Genomic DNA, 9,351 nt, shown 5'->3' with positions numbered 1-9,351 from the left:
ATGGCCCTGCGGGAGGAACTTTGGGACTTTCTCCTGGCTGTTAAAGGGACAGACCTGGGTCTGAGGGTCCCCAGCAAAGGCGTAGCTGCTCTCTGTAGGCCTTCCTCCAGTGGTTCTGCCAGCTACACTCAGCAGGGGTGGGGACCTGTGAGCCAACCCTGCTGAGGGGCAAGGAAGGTACCTGACACTCACGGTCCCTCACCTGTTTAACCCTCACATACACCCTGATCTCGCTGCAGAAGAGACAGCCCTGCCCTCTGCTCATTTCCCTAAGCTACTGGCCACCCAAGCGTCATCCCCCAAGCGACTCTATCAGCCTCTTGCTCCGCACTACTCTTGCATGTGAATGCTGTGATGCAACATTCTCCAGGGATCTGGGAGCACAGAGGAACAAGGAAGCCAGACCAAGCTTGGATGTTGGCAGAGTTTCCTGGAGGTGACCCAAGGTGGGTTCACCCCCAGCTCAGTCGTAACAACAGTGGCAGCAGCCTAAGGAGAGATGGCAGGTGCCATCTTTACAGCTAAGGAAACTGGAATCTAGAGAGGTTCAAGGTTACAGAGATAAACCCAGGCACTGCCAGCATGGGGTCTAAGGTCTGCTGATCTCACAGCCGTGTTCCGTTACAACAAAGCCATCATCCAAAGGCCCGGGTTGTCCACAGAGTGCCTCAAGGTCATGTACAAGGTGAGCTCAGTGCACAAACATTCCTAAAAGTGTAATTAGAGGAGCTAGCACTGTGCTACAGCAGGTTAAGCCGCTGCTAGCATCCCATAATAGGGCACAGTTCAAGACTCAGTTTTTTCACTTCCAGCCCAGTTCCCTGCTGATGTGCCTGGGAAAGCAGCAGACAACAGTCCAGTGACTTGGGCCCCTGCCATCTCTGTAAAAAAACAGTATGTAATTCCAGGATCCAGCATCAACCTGATCCATCCCAGGGAACTGTAGCTATTAAAGGAGTGAACCAGCAAATCAAAGCTCTCTTCCTCTTCTATGTGTGTGTGTGTGTGTCCATCTTTATCACTCCATTTTTAAAATAAATATATATTAAACCTGTAGTAGATTTGAACTAAAAAAATATGTATTTGTGTGGAAGGCAGAGTCACACACACATACAAGTACAGAGAGAGAGAACTCTTCTATCTACTAGCTTAGTCCCCAAATGCCTGCAACAGCCAGGCTCTGGCTGGGCCAGGAGGAGGCCAGGCTTCCAGAACCCCAGTCAGTCTCCCACATGGTAGCAGGAACCTGGGAATTACACCATCATACGCTAATGCACAACCAGGGTGTGCATTAGCAGGAAGCCAGGTCAGAAGGCAAGCAACTGAGATTCGAACCAGGCACCCTTAGGTGAGACTACGTGCTTCCCAGACAGTACTTTGTTCTTCTGTGTCACTGTACCTGTCCTCAGTGTATGTTGGGAAAATATCAACCAACTGCTCCAAGCCTTGATGAGCCACAGAATGAACTAATTAGCTTCTTTTGATTTAAATACATTGTAGTAAAAGGGGACCTTCCTTTTTTTAAGGTCTCAATTCACTTCAAGATGTATTCACTTATTTGAAAGGCAGAGTGAGAGAGAGAGAAGGAAAGACATACAAACACATACACGCAGAGAGCATATGTGTCAGCTGCTGGTTCACTCCCCCTGCAACTACCACCCTGCTGTTGGTGTCGGTGAATCCAGCCTGTCCATGCATTTACCATGCTTAAGTGGAATCATAAGAATCATCATCGTCATTTCACATCTGATTCTTCAGTTCTCTATTTCTTTTTTATGTTTTTATTAGAAAGACAGATTTATAGTGATAAAGAGAGAGAAAGATCTTTTTTTTTAAAGATTTGTTTATTTATTTATTACAAAGTCAGATATACAGAGAGGAGGAGAGACAGAGAGGAAGATCTTCCGTCCGATGATTTACTCCCCAAGTGAGTGCAACGGCTGGTACTGTGCCGATCCAAAGCCGGGAACCAGGAACCTCCACCAGGTCTCCCACACGGGTGCAGGGTCCCAAAGCTTTGGGCCGTCCTCGACTGCTTTCCCAGGCCACAAGCAGGGAGTTGCATGGAAAGTGGAGCTGCCGGGATTAGAACCGGTGCCCATATGGGATCCCAGCGTGTTCAGGGCAAGGACTTTAGCCACTAGGCCTCGCCGCCAGGCCCAAGAGAGAAAGACTTTCTGTCTGCTGGTTCACTACCCAAGCAACTATCCAGCAACAGCTGGAGCTGAGCTGATCTGAAGTCAGGAGCCAGAAGCCTCTTGCAGGTCTCCCACGCAGATGCAGGGTCCCAAGGCTTTGGGCTGTCCTATACTGCTTTCCCAGGCCACAAGCACGGAGCTGGATGGGAAGTGATGCAGCTAGGACATAAACCAGCACCCATATGGGATGCCAGTGCTTGCAAGGCAAGGATATTTAGCCACTAAGCCGTCAGGCCCAATCCTCCGTTTCATGTTTTAAGAAAAAATGGTAAGCTGGGGAGGTGAGCCACTCAACAGGCTGGGAGAACACAGAGATTCGCCCTCATGCCTGGGTCTGAGGACATGGAGCAGACAAGGTTGAGCAATAGGGGACACATGTTAGGAACAGAGGAAGAGGAGGTCGTGAATGAGGTGGGAAAGGGGTCAGGTGCAAATTCCACATGCCAGGAAGCTACCAGCTTGTCCCCAGCCAGGGGCACCTGTGTACATCCACAGCCCTGGGCCGGGCTCCCTGGCCACCTCATGGCCTGGTAGGCCATGATAGATGGCGCTGGGCTTTGCCTCCTGGAAGGGCTCTGGCTGGATGCCACGCCTCTGGTGCCATTTCCCTGCACCTGTCTGCCTGGGCTGGGCCCCAGCAAAAGCATCCAAAGGACTTTGTACCTGCTGCAGGTCCAGGTATGGGCCAGACCTGAGTGGCAGCCAGTGACCAGATGTCCAGTATCGCAGGTTCTGACTCAGCAGGGAGATAACAGCCCGACCAGGACCCCAGCCCATGGAGAGTCTGTGGTTAGGAAATCCCCAGGGAACTGGCTCCTCTGGGATTTCAGCAAAGCAGCTTCCAGCATGGAGAGGGAGGCTGCTTGGCCCCCTGGGAATGCAACAGCCAGCCTCTCGGCTGCCCTGGCTCCAGACTTCAGGAACCAGAGATGCAAGACCGGGGCTGAGGCTTCCCGCTGGGAGCACATGCACACTCTGGTGGTTTCCCTATAAGCGCAGCAGCCCTGAGCACCCCAGGTTTCAGTGGGTACTTCTGCTCCTCCTGGGATCTTGGTGCTTCTATGGGGCCCATCAGCTGCAGCTCCCAGCTCAGATGGGCTCCAACTAACAGCCGCGCCTTAGCCCTTGTGCAGTCTGCCGGCTGTTACCCAATAATCTCAAGACCATAAACTAGTCGTGCCTTCAGGTTCTATCACAGGTTCAACAGATGATCGCAGTCCATTAACAATTTGAAAAAAAAAAACCAAACATATCCATGAGCCCTAATTTTCATGTCCTTGACTGAATGCTTTATATAGTCTTAGATGTTTCTTTATTTTTATTTTAAAGAGCGTTACAGAGAAAAAAAAAAAGGAGACAAAGAGAAGGGATCCAGCACAATAGTTTAGTCAGCTAATCCCCTATCTCCAAATGCCGTCATCCCTTATGGATAACCAGTTCATATCCCAGCTGCTCCACCTACCATCCAGATCCCTGCTTGTGGCCTGGAAAAGCAGCCGAGGATGGCCCACAGCCTTGGGACCCAGCACCCACATGTGAAACCAGAAAAAAGCTCCTAGCTCCTGGCTTCAGATCAGCTCAGCTCTTGCTGTGTGGCCATTTGGGGAGTGAGCCAGCAGATATAAGATCTTTCTTTCTGTTTCTTTCTCCTTCTTTCCATAGGTCTGCTTTTCCAATAAAATGAATCAATCATTAAACATAAATAAGAGAATGATTGCATTCGCTAGTTCACTTCCCAAATGGCAACGATAGCCAGAACTGGGCCAGTCTAAAACCAGGAGTCAGGAGTTTTTTCAAGGTCTCACATGGGTACAGGATCCCAAGGCCTTGGACCATCCTCTCCCAGATCAAGCAGGGGGCTGTATGGGAAGTGGAGCAGCCAGGTCTCAAACCACCACCCATGGGTCCTGCGCTGTGGCTTAGCTTGGTGCCTAAAAGTCCTCGCCTTAAATATGCCAGCATCCCTTATGGTCACCGATTCTAATCCTGGCGGCCCCACTTTCCATCCAGCTCCCTGCTTGTGGCCTGGGAAAGCAGTGGAGGATGACCCAAAGCCTTGGGATCCTGCACCCATGTGGGAGACCTGGAGGAAATTCCATGTTGTGGTCACTTGGGGAGTGAATCATCCGACGGGAGATCTTCCTCTTTCTCTCCTCTCTATATATCTGACTTTGCAATAAAAATGAATAAATCCAAATGAAAAAAAAAAATACCACCCATATGAGATGCTGGTGATGCAGGTAGAAGCTTAGTGTGCTATATCATAATGCCAACCCCTGAATATTTTAAATTTTATCCACAGCATTACTACAAAGCTTATATCCATATGTGTCTAATACAAATACGTAATTTTTATCTTTATATATTTGGTTTTTTAAAGATTTATTTGACAAACAGAGTTACAGGGAGAGAAAGGAAAAGACAAAGAGAAAAGATCTTCCTCTGCTAATTCAGTCTCCAAACGGCTGTAACAGGTAGAGCTGGGCCAATCTGAAGCCAGGAACCTGGAGCTTCTTCCAGGGCTCCTGCACGGCTGCAGGGGCCCAAGCACTTGTGCCGTCTCCTACTGGTCTCCCAGGCACACAAGCAGGGAATTGGATGGGAAGTGGAATAGCTAGGACTCAAATGGGTGCCTAAACAGGACACTGGTGCTGAAGACGGCAGCTTTATCCACTATGCTACAATGCCAGTCCCCACATATATTTCATTGTAAAGTCCAGAATTTTGTGATCTGTCTTGAAAAATGACCAAGTTTTCTGATACATAACTTGCATCCATCCCTAAGTCAAGACATCTGCTTCTGAAAGCAGAAGAGTTACATAGATCTGTGACTTAGAAAATAGTCTCTTTTTAGAATCCACAACAACAACAACAAAGGAGTTTACAAACTTTGAGAAGTAGAGCAAGCATACTCCTTATCTGTTGATTCACTTTCCATGTGCCTGCAACAGTCTGTGGCTGGGCCAGGTGGAAGCCAGAGCCAAGGGCTCCACCCAGGTCTCGAACATGGGCAGCAGGGACCCAATTCCTTGAGCCATCGCCTGCTGCCTTCCAGAATGGGCATTAGCAAGAAGCTGATGCTGGGAGTGGGGCCAGGGTGTGAACCCAGAGGCTCCAACACAGAAGGCAGGCATCCCACGGGCAGTTAACTGCAAACCTAAGTGCCTGCCTGAAGCAAGAACTCAATTTCATTTCAAGCAAGAAATTACCCTTGAAGCAAACCAGCTCTCCCTCAGGGATGGCAGGAACCAGATTACTTAAACCACCACCGCAGCTTCTCCCATAAAAAGTGTTTCATTTTGGCTTAACTGACTAACCTTTACCTACAAACACCAGGATCCCATATGGGTGTTGGTTCACGTCCCAGCTACTCCACTTCCCATCCTGTTCCCTGCTTGTGGCCTGAGAAAGCAGTAGAGGATGGTCCAAAGCCATGGGACTCTGCAGTCAAAGGAGACTCAGAAGAAGCTCCTGGCTCCTAGTGTTGGATCGGCTCAGCCCTGGCTGTTGTGGCCATTTGGGGAGTGAACCAGCTGATGGAAGATCTGTCTCTCCTTCTCTCCATAAATCAAATCTACCTTTCCAATAAAAATAAATTTAAAAAAGAACTTCAAAAATAAATTTTAAAGGATTTGCTTGATTGGAAAGGCAGATTTACAGAGAAAAGGAGAGAGATCTTCCATTTACTGGTTTGCTTCCCCAACAGTCTTTCAACATCTAGAGTTAAACCAATCTGAAGCCAGAAGCCAGAGCTTCTTCCTGGTTTCGCACGCAGGTACAGAGTACCTAGGCTCTGGGCCATCTCCTGCTGCTTTCCCAGGCCACAAGCAGGGAGCTAGATGGAAAGTGGAGCATCCAGGATACGAACTGGCACCTATATGGGATTTTGACTCTTGGAGGTGGAGGATTAACAAGTTGAGCTATCATGCCGGGCCCTATAACACACATCTTAGTGGCAGGCATTTGCCACAGTGGTTAAGATGTCCTTGTAGGAATGCCCGGGTTTGTATTTGACTCTGCTCCTGGCCCCAGTCTTCTGCTCGTGCACACCCTGGGAGGTAGCAGGTGAGAGGTGCTGCCTGCATGGAAGACCCAGACTGAGTTCCCATCTCTTGACTTTAGCCTGTCTAGCCCCTGCCTTCACAGCAGAGAGCCAGCAGATGGAAGCTCATTGTACCTGCTTTCTCTCTCTCCTTTCAAATTACATAACTAACTAAATACATAAATAAAAGTAAGGTTCATCTTAGTTTAGAGCTTATATACTTGGAAAGTATCCCCTATGAGTTGTAAGGCCCCCCAAGCCTGCAGAAAAGGTCACTTGCTCCTGAGGCCTCTTGGGTCACACATATGCTTATGCCTACTACAGATAAATTTGTCGCCACCATTGTGAGCCAGGAGGAGGAGAAAGCTGAGGCAGTCACACACTGCAGCCTTGGCCAAGTCCACCGTGCCTGCTGACCTGTGGGCGTGTGCCCCAGGCTAGGCCTGTGAGGCCCTCTAGGACAAGCTGGTTAACCATTCTCTTTGCTCCCAGGGTGAGGTAATCCGAGCTCCCAGCCGAGAGGTAAGGCTAGGTGGGGAACTGCAGGGCTGACGTCACCCTGTGCCTCCTCACTCCCCACCCCCATCCCCACCCCTGCGGGCCTAGAGGCCGGTCATGAGGACCTGCATAGAGCACTTGGATAGGAGGCCTCTCTGGAGGCCTTGCTTAACTAAATTCAACCCCAGGCCATCCCGGCAGAAGCCACCAGCTGCTAGCAGGGCCCTGGTGCAGCTGGGAGACACCTACGCTGCAGAAGATGCTGTGGGAGCGTGGTCCAAGGATATGGAGTGCCAGGACGGTGTTGCTGTAGGTGGCAGGGCAGTGTGAGATGACAGGTGCACCTCACTTCCCTAATCCAGCCCCTAGGCCCCTCGATCTCTCTGGACTATTCAGTGCTGCCCATGGTCTCATTTCTTTTTTTTTTTTTATTTTTTAATGGTTAAAGATTTATTTATTTTTATTGGAAAGTCAGATATACAGAGAGGAAGATCTTCCATCTGATGATTCACTCCCCAAGTGACCACATGGGCCGGTGCTGCGCCAATCCAAAGCCAGGAGCCTGGAGCTTCTTCCATGTCTCCCACCCGGGTGCAGGGTTCCAAGGCTTTGGGCTGTCCTCAACTACTTTCCCAGGCCACAAGCAGGGAGCTGGATGGGAAGTGGGGCTGCCAGGATTAGAACTGGCACCCATATGGGGTCCTGGCCCTTTGAAGGCGAGGACTTTGGCCGCTAAGCCACCGCACCGGGTCCCCATGGTCTCATTTTATCCTCCCAGCCACTCGAGGGAGATGGGGGTAAGTAGCCGCCATATTTCAGAGATGGGGAAGTTAAGGCAGGGAGGGCTAAGTCCAACCCCAGGTAATCCAGCAGGCAAGTCTGGGGAAGACCTGGTGCTTGGCAGGTGGTCCCATAGGACCTTCAGCCGCCCACCCTTCCTCTGTCTCTCCCTCTGCCTTTGGAAACTCAGTCAAGGTGGGTTTTTCAAGGGTGGGCTTGAGAACAGCTGGGTCCCTGTCCCAGCCAGGCCAAGGAGTGAATCAGTAGTGAAGAGGCCGACCTTTCACCTTTGATTAAAGCTAGAGGTACTCAGTCTTGTCAGAGGTCACCAATTAAGGGGTCAAAGGTGGTAGCTAATCTTTTTTAAAAAGATTTATTTATTTTTATCACAAAGTCAGATATACAGAAAGCAGCAGAGACAGAGAGGAAGATCTTCCTTCTGATGATTCACTCCCAAAGTGACAACAACAAGTGTAGCTGCGCTGTTCCGAAGCCAGGAACCAGGAACCTCTTCCTAATCTCCCAAGTGGGTGCAGGATCCCAAGGCTTTGGGCTGTCCTCCACTGCTTTTCCAGGCCATGAGCAGGGAGCTGGATGGGAAGCGGGGCTGCCGGGATTAGAGCCGGCATCCATATGGGATCCCAACACACTTAAGGTGAGGACTTTTGCAGCTAGGTCACCACTCAGGGCCCAAAAATAAATAAATCTTTAAAAGGAGGAGAAGGAGAAAAAGCAAGCAAACCAGGACAGCAGGCCCTGCTGCCAGATAGGCTATGGGAGGGGGAAGAAAGAACAGCACCCAGGGTGCTCCCAGGCAGGCAGGAAGAAGCTCCCGTTAATTGTGGGAGAATAGTGCAGAAGACTGGGACTGGGAGCGAGGATGACAAGTTGGGAGCAGCTGGATACAGCAGTCTTTGGTGGCACAGATGACATTTTTTCAGATTCATTTTATTTTTATTTGAAAGGCAGAGTTACAGAGGAAAGGAGAGACAGAGTGCAAGCATCTCCCAGCTGCCGGCTCGCTCCTCAAATGACCACAATGGCTGCAGCTGAGCCATGCTGAAGCCAGGAGCTTCTTCCGAGTCTCCCCTAGGGCTGCAGGGGTCCAAGGCCTCAAGCCTGCGAGGAGTGGTCCCTGGAGGGATTTGTCTGACAACCTCCACCTTCTCCACGAAGTAGCCAGCAAAGTCGTCTTCTGAGAGGACAGGGTGGGAGGGGGAAGAGGGCCATGCCCGTGTCCCCACAGTCACCTTCTGCCCACACCTGGGACAGCCAAGGGTCAGATTCAACCAGGACTGTCCTTTTGCCAAGTAGGTGGAACAAAGCAGTAGGACCGAGAAGGCCTGGGTTACTGTAAGGGAGTGATTGAGTGGCCATGGATTGAGCCTGACCAAGGACGCAAGAGAGGCAGAGGCACTGGCACAGTGGTCAGGCACCATACCTGCCTCAGATTTCAGAGTTCCTGGATTCGGATCCCGACTCCACTCTGGATTCCGGCTTCCTGCTAATGCGCACCTGGGAAGGCAGCAGGGGCTGGCCCAAGGACTCTGGTCTCTACCCTGCAGCTGGGAGACTCAGACTGAGTTTCTGATACTTGGCTTTGGCCTGGCCCAATTCAAGCTGTTGTTGGCTTTTGGGGACTAAACCATCAAATGGAACATCGATCTCTCTCTCTCCCTCCGCCTTATAAATAAAATGGAATTTTAAAAAATAGCCCAAAAGAAATGAGAGGTGAGACAGAGAAACAAGGGCTGATGGACAGGACAGCCAGTGGGCAGAGGGTCAATGTCCATGGGGTGACCTGCGAGTCTGAGAGGTGGTGGTCACAGGTGA

Source organism: Ochotona princeps, chromosome 10 (genome assembly GCF_030435755.1).
Source record: "Ochotona princeps isolate mOchPri1 chromosome 10, mOchPri1.hap1, whole genome shotgun sequence".
Lineage (NCBI taxonomy): Eukaryota > Metazoa > Chordata > Mammalia > Lagomorpha > Ochotonidae > Ochotona > Ochotona princeps.
This window is presented reverse-complemented; position numbering follows the sequence as displayed.